Genomic DNA, 13,735 nt, shown 5'->3' with positions numbered 1-13,735 from the left:
ATTATAGTCTATGCACTGGACTAAGTTAGAACTACAAAAACAATAATCAGTCTCTGCTCATGAGAAGATGAAAATTGAACATATCATATAAATCTGTAGAGGTGATTTTCCCCATTAATTTTTTTAAAGCCCTCCTCAACCTGGTCTAAACCAGACTCTTCTATTTTTCTCTTTTCCCCAACCATAACACCCTATGTCTTGTCACCTTGTTTTCATAATGACCACTCCCCATGACTGAGATGCACCCTCAGACTCAGAATCTCTCCCTTCCTTCAAGTACCAACCTTCCACCAAGAGTCTTTCCTAACTTCCAATCTCACTCCCTCCCCCCAACTATTGATGCCTTCCTACACCAACTACATTGCATTTAACTTTGCATGTGTTTGTATCTATTCTTTTTTAAATTTATGAATAAATTTTATCTTTTTCTTACTGGAATGTATTCTTCTTGTGATTAAGGACTATACCATTTTTGAAATTGTATCTCCACTGCCTGGGGGTACAAAGTGAGTGTGTAACAAATTTTTCTCAATTGATTATTTGATTACTGAATTTTTGTCAAGGCTCTTTGAAAATTATGGAAAATGGGAGTGGGACCAGAGGACTGGGCACATCAGCCCAATTTGAAAAAAGAGGAAGGATTGGCATTATTAAAACTATGTAATATTGAACTGAACAGGCTTCTGGAAAGTATTATATTTATTAAAGGTATGGTAATCTTTGATAATTTAGAAAGGAGGGAGCTACAACCCAGTTTCATTTCCTCAGGTCATATTGTAGTGTGTAGTTTTGGTCCCTGCATTGAATGGTCCTGTATTCCATTTGACCACTTCTGTGTATGTATGATAGATTTTCTTCCTTCTTTGATCTTTAGTTTTAATCCCTGACTGTCAATCTATCCACTCTTACTGCTGCCCTTCTTCTAATAGTCTGCAGAAAGGGAAGAAGATAACCAAACTGCAAATTGTTGAAGTCCTTAATAAGAACAGAGAACTTCTCCAGTGGAATTAGTGGCATGGATTATGATTTTTACATTGGTTTTTAGAGGATCAGTTTTTCACATCAGGAGTACACAGCAGGGGTATGAGATTGGCTAAGCAGGTCCCAGGTATTTTGCCTGGGACAAGGTCTAAGCAGCTTCTAGCAGATGTGGGTCTAGTGAGGCAGAGGAGAAGTTGAATATGGAGTACAAGGTTGAATGTTGGGACAAACTACTGAGCAAAAAAATAATCTAAAAAGTTAGAAAAGAAGAATAAAGAGGGGGGAGGGAAGGAACTGTAAAAGAGAAGTTTGTAAACAATGATATACTCCTCCTTCCCTCCAAAGTATTAATAAAACAATTAAAAACTTACAGAAAATAAAAAATTCAAAAGGGAATACCAATGATCATTGTAATAAATATTTAAATATAATAAATATTTAAAACCCCAATTAAACTGAATAGGGCTAATAGCTTTTATGTTATTAAAGCTTAAAACTGTACCAAGCCTTTTAGTTGACATGGGCCTAGAGTCAGGAAGACTCATCTTCCTGAATTCAAATCTAGCCTCAAACACTTATTAACGACTTAGTCACTTAGCCCTTTTTGCTTCAGTTTCCCCATCTGTAAAATGAACTGGAGAAGGAAATGGCAAACTACTCCAGTATCTTTGCCAAGAAATGGGGTCACAAAGAGTTGGACATGACTGAAAGACAATTCAACAACAGGAACATTTTTGAAGAGTAGAAAATGTTTTTTGATCTTGTATGTAACAGGTTTGAGGGTTCCTATACAGTCCTCCTTTCTGATCATTGTATACTGAAATGGTTGCTTTTCAGTATTAAGTACATAATAAAAACTCTCTACAGACTACTTTTCTGCTCTTGTCCTGGTGGCCTTCTTCTAGAAATATTTCCACCTCGGTAGTCTCTTTCTCTGATTGGTGAACTAATTCCTCCCCCAAAATTCTATTTTGGGGAGTATACAAACTTGTCATGCTCACTCTTAACCCAACTCAACTACTAGTAATCTCCAGATTACTTTTCTAGTTTTGCCTCAGGGGCCTTCTCATACTATAATTGCCTTGGTTGGAGAGTTTTTCCCTTAGACCCTTAGCTTCAGAAAGTATTCAGACCATCCATCCATCCATGCTCACTCTCATTCTGGCTCATTCCTGACTTTTCCAATGATTATTTTTCTGTTTCTGGTGACATAGTGAGGAGGTTTAGTGACTTGCCCAAGGTCATCCAGCTAGTATCAAATGTCTGAGGCTGAATCTGAACACAAGTCCTCCTGACTCCATGGCCTGGTGCTCTATCTGTTTAGCTGCCCCCTCCATTGATTACTTTTCTACTTTCTTTTCTCCCCATAGGGACCTCCCTCTAGCTTTTCATTTCTCTTTTATTATCTTTCCCCTTTAGAATGTAAGCCCTGTGAGGCCAGGAATTGTCTTTCTGCTTATATTCATATTTTCAGAATTTAGCATTGTGACAAGCTCATTTTTATCTAATCTTTAAGAAAAGCAATATATATATATATATACATATACATATGGTATATATGTTTTTAAAAAAGAACAAATGAGGAAACCAACTTAAGTGTGGGGAGTAGGAGGAAGCAAGGACAGGAAGGAGAACATTGTGGCTAGAGGAAGAGTTCAAATGTCAATATGGCTTTGCTTTTATTCAATTGTTTTCCACTTCCTCTGTGTCCTTGAATGATTTCCTTTGTTTAAACACTCTACAGCTGTGATAGAGTTTGCAATATTTAAACCAAGTAGCATCTCTTAGGATTATTGTGAGAAAAGAACTTTGCAAACTTTGAAGCACTAGCAGGATGAGCTGTTAGTAGCATATCAGGCTGAGGAGACATAGTACCTGGCAGACATTAGGCCTTTAATAAATACTAGTTGACATTACTGACTACAGAGAATAACATTCCATCTGAGGAAGTGAATTAAAGTTGTTTCCCCTGATAGAATGTAAGTACTTTGAAAGCTGGGGTTAATTTATCTTTGTATGACTAATACTTGGAATAATTCTAAGATTTAAGAAATGTTTTCTGACTGACTAATATTGTAAAGATGAACATTTGGGTCTGGTTTAAGGAAAAACCTCCTAATAGAGTTATTTGGAAGCAGAATGGGTTTCCTCTGAAGATAGTGGTATTCCCCATCACTAGTGGTAGCAGGATCCCTGTCACTGGAGGTAGTGAGATTCCCATCAATGGAGGTAGTTATCTGGAAGTTTTCAATCAAATGTAGAAAGCAACTTACCTTATGTTTTAGAAGTAATTATCTTTCAAACCCACAAAAGACCCCAACCATCACTCCCAAATAGACATAGAAAATGTATTACACTAATTATTGATCTAGAATTTGATGGGAAAAAAGTTTCCATACTGACCTAATCAGAGGGGGAAATTCGGAGAAGTTTGTGGGCACTAGACTAAAGAAAGGGAAAAAAATACTTCCATTTTTTTATGGGAAATGATATATATATATATCCCCTGTGAGGCCTCTCACCATTAGGGTGATAGGGTTTAATTAGAATGTCTGGAACTGATTCTATTACTTCTTGACCATCTCAAAAAAAAACAGAATGGAAAAAGAGAAGAAGAGGAAAGCACTGATGGTGGAGGGAAGGGAAGATTAGGAGGTATATCCATATTTGAGCTGGACTATATGTCTGTGTAAATAAGGAGGAAGTGTGTGTGGGGGGAATAAAAACAAGCTCTACTATTATCTGAACTGATCAAAGGAGGGAAAAATGTATGTTCAGTATAGAAATATATTTCATTAAACAGAGAATTGGAGGGAAAAGAGAGAAGGAAGGGGAGAAATTTGAGAAGGTAGATTAAGGGAGGGATTCTAAGTAAAATATACAAATATTTATAGGTCTTTCATCAATGAATTGTAATCTGAGAGGGTGCCTATAGATTGAGAGTGATTGAACAAGTGATGATTTATAGATGTGATGGGATATTATTGTCCTGTAAGAAATGATTTAAATTTAAATGTTTATTTTGTTGTGTATTTGAAAGGAATAGTGAGTTGTGCATAGTAAATTTGTAGTTTCATGTACAATCATTTTTTTATTGTACTATGGAATGGAAATGCTTATTTTATTCCACAAATTACAAATAGAATTTAAAAAAAGAAATGAAGAAGGTGATAATATCAAGAAACTTAAAAAGACTAATATGAACTTATGTAGGGACAAGTAGACAGAACCAGGAGAACACTTTATTTAATGACTATAATACTGTAAAGACAAACAACTTTAAAAAACTTAAGAATTCTCATCAGAATGACAATACATGATTTTAGAAGACTCCTGATGTCTACTTTCTGATATGAGAGGAAAAAGACAGTGAAGAATGAGACATGTACATACATATTTATATTTTTCTATTAACATGATCAATGTAGAAATTTATTTCACTTGACTTTATGTTTGTAAAAGGAGTTTTATTTTTCTTTCATTTTTCAATTGGGTGTGAGGTAGATTAAGAAGGAAAAAAAGTGGATTTTTGCTGATTAAAAATATTTACTTTAAAAAATAAGGGGAATCAACTTTTTTCCAGTTTTAAGATATTTTTAGTTTAAAAGTCATCCTAACAAACCTTCTAGCTCCCACAGGAACCATAATTTCTTTATGATCAAGGCAGCTTGGGCCCTTCAGTGCATGGTCGACTGTCCCTATAGCCAACTATCCCATTAAATACCTGCATCACTGAAGAAATTATGGTCAGTCAACTCATTTTGAAATCTCTTCTCATTCCTAACTCCAACAAATTCATTGTTTAAAGCTTCATGTATGTCTTATTTGATTGGTCTCTATCTTTGTATAATACCATGCTCTATGACTCCTGTACCTAGCTCTCAGATCAGCTTGGACCATACTCTTTATAAACTCTTATTTGCATTCTGATTACAATATTTAATGCACTGTGTGATGAACTGGGAAAGAACTAGCTACTGCAATCAAAAGAATGATTCCCCACAATTCCAAAGGAACTATGATGAAATATGCTCTCCACCTCCAGAAAGAGACCTAATGAACTCTGAGTGCTGATTGAAGCATACATTTTTCATTTTATTTTTTTTGCTTCTCTCCCTTCCTTCATTTCTTACCTCCCTGATTTCTTCCTTCCTTCCTTCCTTCCTTCCTTCCTTCCTTCTTCCTTCCTTCTTTCCTTCCTATCATAGCTAATATAGAAATATGTTTTGTATAACTTCACATCTATAATGGAAGAGGGATTAGAGGGAGGGAAAGAATTCAGAATGCAAAAGTAAAAAAACAAAGAATTGTAAAAATAAATTAACTTAAATTTTTTTAAAAAATTACCCCATCATGTAAAAGAAACTCATGTAGTACTGTGGAAAAAGTTGGATGCTGAGACAGAGGAACTGATTTGAATCCAGATTGTGTCATTTGCTCCTAGTGTGATCCTAGACAAATCTCGAACTCCCTCTGGGTCTCAGTATTACATTTTCCCCAAGCTCATCAGCTTCAGTTATCCTGACTATGTATTTCAATCAATTAATTAACAAGAATTTATTAATCTTTCTACTGTACTATATTTTATTATAATTTTATATATTTATTATAATTATAATCTATAATTATTATTATATTTATTATAATCTATATACTTTTTTACCATGAAGCAGTAGGTGGCATAGAGACTTGGATCTGAAATTAAGATCTGAGTTAAATCTGATGTTGAATATTTGCTAGCTGGGTAACTGTAGGCAAATCATTTTATTTCTATCTGTCTCAGTTTCCTCATCTGTGAAATAGGAATAATCATAGTGCACGTGCACACACACATTAACATATATACACATACACACAAATACACCTTAATTATAAATACATTTATATAAAGACTAGTCACAAATTAAGGGCATAATGATCAATAAATATTTCATCTGCTTCCCAAACTTTGTCCTGTTAGATATGGAAGTCTAAAATACTTTATTTTATGTAACTAAAAATTAGATGATAAATTATAGAGAAAGTATTAATATACACTGAAAATGGGTATTCCCTCACCTGGGTATTCTCTTTATTAATGATATCACAGATCCATTTCTTATATCTCTTCTAATTAGGAGCAGTGAAAGAATGGAAGCATTTCCTAAAATCTCAGTTTTTCATTTGGGAAAGTACAACCAACTGCCTGATAATGGACTGATACTTTTAAAATTTGAACTTGAGGAAATTAAAATGTACATTATGTAAAATGTGAGTTAGAACAGAAATTTTGAATATTGTCCTACAGACAAGGCACTAATGTCACATTTTATTTTGCTTTTAAGTATATAAAAACAGTAATAAAGGAATGTTTTCTTGAATGAAGAGAGAAAATCATCATTGGCTTCCTTCCCTTGGTAATTCTAGCCCAAGGGAGTGCAACAATTTATAATGTCTTGTTTGTTTTTTAATCTATTTAATTTATTTTTTATAAATGCTACTATCTTTAGGGAGTACATTTTGAAAGTAGAATAGCTGCAGGAGTTCTATATTATGGTTGGGTCTGGATTATGTGAATAATCTGTGATTTCATCAGCTTCTTCTGCTGTAGCAAGACACAATAACCCATTTAAGATTTAGTATATTGATCTTAGGAAAAACTGAGTCCAAGTCTTCCTGGCTCCAAGCCCAGCAATCCATTCAGTATGCCATTCTCTTTCCATACTTGAACATCTTCACCTGATCTTTTTTTTTAAGGTTTTTGCAAGGCAATGGGGTTAAGTGGTTTGCCCAAGGCCATACAGCTAGGTAATTATTAAATGTCTGAGACCGGATTTGAACTCAGGTACTCTTGACTCCAGGGCCAGTGCTCTATCCACTGCACCACCTAGCGGCCCCATCTTCATCTGATCTTAAAGCTGAAAAAGATATTAGTGGTCATCTAGTCCAATGCATATCTAGCTCTGCTTTTTAAAAAATCCCAGAAAAGTGGTGTAAAAGAACAACTATTTTCCTCTAAAATAAAAATGTTCCCTATTTCCTGCTACCCTTTGGATTAATTGGTTCTCACTGATGTATCACTAGGTTTGTTAATTCACTGCAGCTATTTAAGCACTCTTGTTATCCTTACTCCCCCATGAATCTGATCCCCAGCATCTGGTCTAAGTTTCTATTTATTATAGACATAATTAATATTGAGTCCTGGCCCAATGATTATAATCTAAATGTTCATGAACACCACTCTGGAAATTTAAGCCTCAGTCCTTTGGGAGAGAAAACCTGAAAGAAATGAGGCAGTGGACTTCCAGATATTGGAATGCTAATAAAAATTAATAGCAATTGCGTTGCATGCCTTCAGACTGTTACTACTAATTGCTAACTGATAAATCACTTCAACAAATGTGCTGGCTTATGGAATTGGAAGTCAGATTGCAAGGGAATTAAAAAGTGAATTTGGGGACAACTAGATGGTGCAGTAGATAGAACACTGGCCCTGGAGTCAGGAGAACCTGAGTTCAAATTTGACCTCAGTTACTTGATACTTTCTAGTTGTGTAACCCCATTGCCTTGCAAAAACAGAAAAAAGAGTGAATACAGAGAAAACGGAAAAAAAGAAGACAAATAGAGAGAAAATAGATTAAAAGAATAGCAGGGTCTAGAGTAATTTTTTAAAGGATGAGTGTGACCTGGGCATGTTTTTAGCAAGAATTAGAAGAAAGGAGATATTTCAGATGGGCAAAGGGTTATTATTGTGCTGCTAATCTGAAAAGGAGATAGTGGGAGAGAGGGTCAAGGGCTAAAGAGGGGGTTAAGCCTTGATAAGAAGGATCTCTTCATAAAAAAACTAGAGAAAAGGAGAAAGAATAGAAAGGTTTTAAAGTCATAGAGATTAGAGGGAGGGGAAAATATAGTTCATGTGAATATAGTTCATGTTTTTTATAGCAAAGTATGAATTGAGATCCTCTAATTGGAAGTTTGAGACAGCAGAGAAAATTTGGAACAATTACTGAGTCATATGTGATACAGGGTCAACTAAGGAAGAAAAAAAAAGTACTGCCTTATGGGGGATGGAGTCACTATTGAAAGTGGACCACATAAATTTGTACTAGATCCAGTAAGTTCAATTATATAACTTTCTGCTGTAGAGTTTAGCAGTATTTATTATAATAGGAGTTGAATCAGATGGTGGGAATATTAGAGAATGGTGTTTGACAAGGTCTAAATAAAGATAGGACAAAGAAACCAAGAATTTGAATGTATAAAACAGTGTAAAGTTGAATTAATAAATTATTATTATCATTATTATTATTATTATTGTTATCATCATCATCATCATCAACTATCATTATTGAGGTGAGAGAAAAACCAGTATCTGGGAGGGGGGTCCTTAGTAGAAAAACCCCAATCATGCTTTCATTTTGCTTTTCCCCCAAGCCTTCCTTTTCCCCCTCCTGACCCAGTCCACCCAGATGAGCGGAGGCAAATGAGAAGATGCAACATGGCTATTCATGAGCTGGAGTCACCAACTATTTGTCTTTTGGTGAGATAAAAGTTTACTAAGCCTTACCATCTGTCTTGCCATTGCAGCCTAAGGTATTTGATCAGTAGTGGGCTTGGTTATGTCAGTACATCACTGAAGAATTAACAAAAGTATGCTTTAGGAGCTAAGCATATCCCCAACTTCCTTGTCTGAATATAAAAATAAGTTGTTGAGAAGGGCAGGGTGTACTGACTTACATGGTCTTCAGACATCTTCACATCTTTCAAGTTGGAGGGGACTTTACTTCATTTAGTTGTCCCTTTTGTGATAAGGGAAGTAGGGGCTAATTATCTCTGGAAGACAGATCTTTGTTGCCTTTTAAGGAAATATAATTCCTCTTTTGAAGGAATGAAGAACCTAAGTATATAATAGTCTTATCACATTGTGGGGGCTATTACCTAATCTTCTGAAGCCTTTGAAAGGCTGTTGAACCTGATCAAATGCCCTTAAATAGGATTCATTAATATACACTGATTCCTCTAAGTAAAGTAAAAACTTCTTGAGGGCAGGATTGTATTGTTTTTATCTATTTGTTCCTGCGGCACTTAGCATTATGCCAAAATATCTATATTGCTTGATTTGGAGATTTCTCAGTGAGGCCACTGACAAAAAATGGCTCCATATGCAATAAAATATTTAAGGTCTCACTTTTGATGGCAAAGAACTGGAAACAAAGTATATACACATAAATTGAGGAATATCTATTTGCTTTTCTAAAAGAAACCACAAACAGGATGAATGTGGTGAGGCATGGAAAGACTTCAATGAACTGATGCAAAGAGCTGAGACAGCAATACTCAAAATGGTTACAATAAGGAAAATAGAACAGGCACAAAGCAACTGACACAGAATGCTGTGAAATTATAAGAAAGCAATTCCCCTGCTCCCTCCCAGAGGGAGTGATCTACTGGTATGGAACACTGTATTTTATATCATATTTTTCAATAAATTGAGTGCTTTTCCTCTTTAAAAAAAATTCTTTTTATAAGTTTACCTAAATGGGAGAGGGGAAGTGATACAGGTAGAAGTGTAGACTATGTCAAAACAGAATAAATCAACAAGGATCTTTTTTTTAATCAGTCAAATGAAATATATTGCCATATAAACAACTTTTGAAATAATCTAGTTTCCCAAGACTTCAGGGAAAAGGTAGTTCATCTCTTTTTCTTTTACCCAGAACTAAGATTGGTCATTATAGTTACAATGCTTCTATTCATTTCTTCTCTTTGTTTATATTATTGTAATCTTTGTTTTCCCTCTGTTTACTTCCTTCTGCCTACTGCACTAGGTAATTCATTATAAACTTTCCTAAGATCCTTTGAATTCTCATATTTACTATTTCTTAAGACATGACATACAATTATATCCATTGACATAATTTTGTCATTCATCAAATGATGGGCACTTATTTTGGGGGATATTCTTAACTGTAGGATTTGGGTTAAAGGATATAGATAACTTGGTCCTTTTTCTTACAAAATTATGACCCCCTTTTCTAGTGATTTGTCAAACCACTGAAATTTGTGGTGATGCTATTCTATTAGACCATAATTCGGATACTTGAATTAAAACAACCCTAAAATGTTTGGTACAATTACCTCCAAATCTGGTTTATGAATGATTATCTTTGTATATATTCTAGGAGTGTTGAGTCTCCCAGATAACAGACCACGGACAGATAATACCTGAAGGTATATAGGGCATCTTTTTCTGTTATTCACTCTAGTATAGAGTGAGCATTCAATAAATATTTTTAATTTCCTGGTGAGTACTTTTCCTGGAGTTTGGAAGAGCAGCTGTTGCTATTGATAGAGTTCCAGCACCATAGCTCAACTTCAGAATGTCCTCGTGTCATACAAAACAATACATAATTTTTATGTCCTTATATCTAACCCCCATCTCCATGCCATATCTCATCTGTGGCAGCCCTGGAAACTATATCTTGTGGCATAACATCATGAAAAATTCATTCATAAAGTAATTTGATGGTGATGAAATCATAACCTCCATGATGAGATAGAGGTAGTCCAATGGGTAAAATTCTCTTTTCCTGGATTTTTGACAAGATATTTTAGCTAGACATAAATGAAACATAAAATTATTGAAAGAAATATATCATTAGTATCCAGTCCAAGGTTAGTTGATTGGTACATTGGAGAAGGCATTGATGAACATTCTTAGGTTGCATCTACATTACTAAGTGGGGCAGCTAGGTGACACAGTGGATAGAGTACCTGGTTTAAAGTCATGGAGATCTAAGTTTGAATCTGGTCTTAGAAACTTGGTAGTTGAGTAACCCTAGACAAATCATTTAACTCTGTTTGCCTCAATTTTTCATCTATAAAATGAACTAGAGAAGAAAATGACAAACCATTCCAATATTTTTGCCAAGAAAACCCCAAATGGAGTAACAAAGAGTCAGTCACAACTGAATAGCAACACATTAAGTGATGAGATAAGCTCTAGGATAAAGTATAAAGTCCTCAATTTGACATTTATAAACTCCTACACAACTAAGATCTAGCCAATCTTTCTAGGCTTCTTATACATTACTTTAACAAGCATTCTGATTGATAGAGTGGATAGAACTCTGGATTTGGAGATAGTGAAAACAGGATTCAAACCCTACCTCAGATAATAAACAACCCTGAGCAAATAATTTTCCCTGATGGAGATGATTAGACTTAATAACTTTTAAGGTCCCTCTCAGTTAAAGAGCCTATAGCCTCTTCCTACATTCTATGTTCCAGTCAAGCTAATCTACCTGCTGTTTCACATAAACAATGTTCTGGATCTTGTTTCCATGTTTTTGCATAGGCTGTTTCCCATTCCTGGAATGCTTTCCTTCTTCACCTTTACTTTTTAGAATCATTAGCTACATTCAAAACACTCAAGTGCCATTTCCTAATGAGACCTTTCCTGATCCCTCTGGCTATAGGTGTCCCTTATTCTATATTTACCTTATATAATCTGCATTTTCTCATATGTGTGTGCCATTTCTACTGAAAGAACCCCTGCTCCTTGAAAACAGAGCTTTTTAGTTTTTGTCTTTGCATCTCCACAATCTACTACATGAATGCTTATGGATTGTCTCATTTGTCCTAATTGTCTGACTTCACTGCCAAGATCACAGAATAGGATGGAAAAAAACCTAGATTTGGAGGCAGAACATCTTGGAGGCAATGTGATATAATGGGGGAAACAACAGATTGAGAGTCTGAGAACCAGGGTTAAATCTCTGTCTCTGTGCACCTTTGAGTCTCTGGGCTTCTGTTTCTTCATCTGTAAATGGGTGGTTTAACTAAGTGATTTTCTTTATTCTGGGAGTACACCGCCTTAATCATTCTCTCTAATTCTACAATCTTTGACCTCTCTTCATCCCAGCCACCTACAAATATGTCAAAGTCTTTCCCATATTTAAAAAAGCTTTCCCTTGATTTTGCCATCCCCTCAAATTGGCATCATATAATCTTCTCTTTTTTACAGTCAAATTCCTCTACATTTTGTTTCCTTTGTTCACCTCCCACTCACCTCTCATCCCTTGAGAACTATTCTCTACTATGGTCTGAAACCATAGCTTCTGTTCAAGGAAGCAATTTCAGAATAACTATTATATCCAATGCCCTTTTCTCTGTGTTTATTCTTTTGCCCTCTCTGAAATTTTTGATATTGCTGAACTCTGAATTCCTCTTGGCTAGTGTCTATTTCCTTGTTTCCATAAAATCACTCTCTCTTGGTTTACCTGTTCCTGATATGATTGTATCTTTTCAGGTTCCTTTGAGGGACCATAATTTTTTTTTAAGTCTGGGAATCCCAGAGGTTTACTGGGGCCAGGTCAAAACCTCTCCCGTTGTTATATATTCAGGGTGAGACTTTATACATTGGAAATTGGCAAATGCTGTAAATCAGTGCTTGATTATTTTTTTGATTTTCTAAACATAAGAAAGTGAGGGAGAAAATCAATAATTCAGATTTAATAATAATAATGCAGATTAATTCAGGGGTCATCTCCCTTTCCTCATATCCCCGTTAGTAGCTCTCTCTCTTCCTCTTGAAATTAATTTTTATGTGGTTCACATTTATTTATGTGTATACCTGTTATTTATCCCATTCTCTGTCTCCTTTCCTCAGGAGAATGGGGAGTTCACTGAGGGTATCTATTGTTTTGTTTTTGCCTTTGTATCCCTAGCAAGAGTTTTAAACTATTTTGTGTTTTAATATATTCAAAATAAAATACTTAAGATTAAATATGTGATATTGCAAAAGAAACCAATTGTGTTGAAATATAATTCAAATATAAATCAAATATAAATATAAATCAAAATTTAAAAGTTTACAAACCCAAAGTTAAGAATCTCTACCTGAAATTTCACTAGGGGGGAGGCTAGGTGTTGCAGTGCATAGAGCACTGGCCCTGGAGTCAGGCATACCTAAGTTCAAATCTGGCCTCAGACACATAATAATTACCTAGCTGTGTGTCCTTGGGCAAGTCACTTAACCCCATTGACCTTGCAAAAAAAAAAACCAAACAACTGAAATTTCACTAGAGGACTTCATATATTGTAGGCACTTACTGACTTGAATCAAACTCCAATCTAATATTTCCTCTAGGATTCCTTTCAGCTCTAAAATATATTAAATTAATACCAAAGCCTCTTGTGTTATAGGAAAGGAAACTGAGGCCTATAAAGATTAGTTCATCTGGGATCGAGTTTTATTTGTACAATTCATTTTCTGGTTAATGGTAGATGGGTGAATTCCTTTTTTTTTGCAAGTCAGTGGGGTTAGGTGACTTGCCCAAGGTCACAGCTGTAATTATGAAGTATCTGAGGTTACATTTGAACTCTGACCCTCCTGACTCCATCCACTGTGCCACCCAGATGCCCCAGATGGATAAGTTCTTTGAACTCCTAGCTTTAATTTCTGTGTAGTACATGTTCAGGGAAGATTAAAACCTCTGATATGAGAACTTCCAAGTCCTTTTTAGGTCAGCTTTCCACCTTTAGAGTCCACCTGATCTAACTAACTTTTATTTTTTGCTTCAACAAAATTGTAGCATGCATAGCAGTCACATCTTAGAAAAGCATTTTGGCAGATGGGCTAAATCATACTGTAGGTAACTAAGAAGTCACAAATCCTTCAGTGAGTTGGGGTGGGGTGGGGAGCATCTACCCTAAGAATGCAAAGACTTCTCATGGTAGAATAGGCTCATGAGAACAAATCATTTCCATGGCC

The sequence above is a fragment of the Macrotis lagotis genome, chromosome 1, assembly GCF_037893015.1.
Source record: "Macrotis lagotis isolate mMagLag1 chromosome 1, bilby.v1.9.chrom.fasta, whole genome shotgun sequence".
Taxonomy (NCBI): domain Eukaryota; kingdom Metazoa; phylum Chordata; class Mammalia; order Peramelemorphia; family Peramelidae; genus Macrotis; species Macrotis lagotis.
This window is presented reverse-complemented; position numbering follows the sequence as displayed.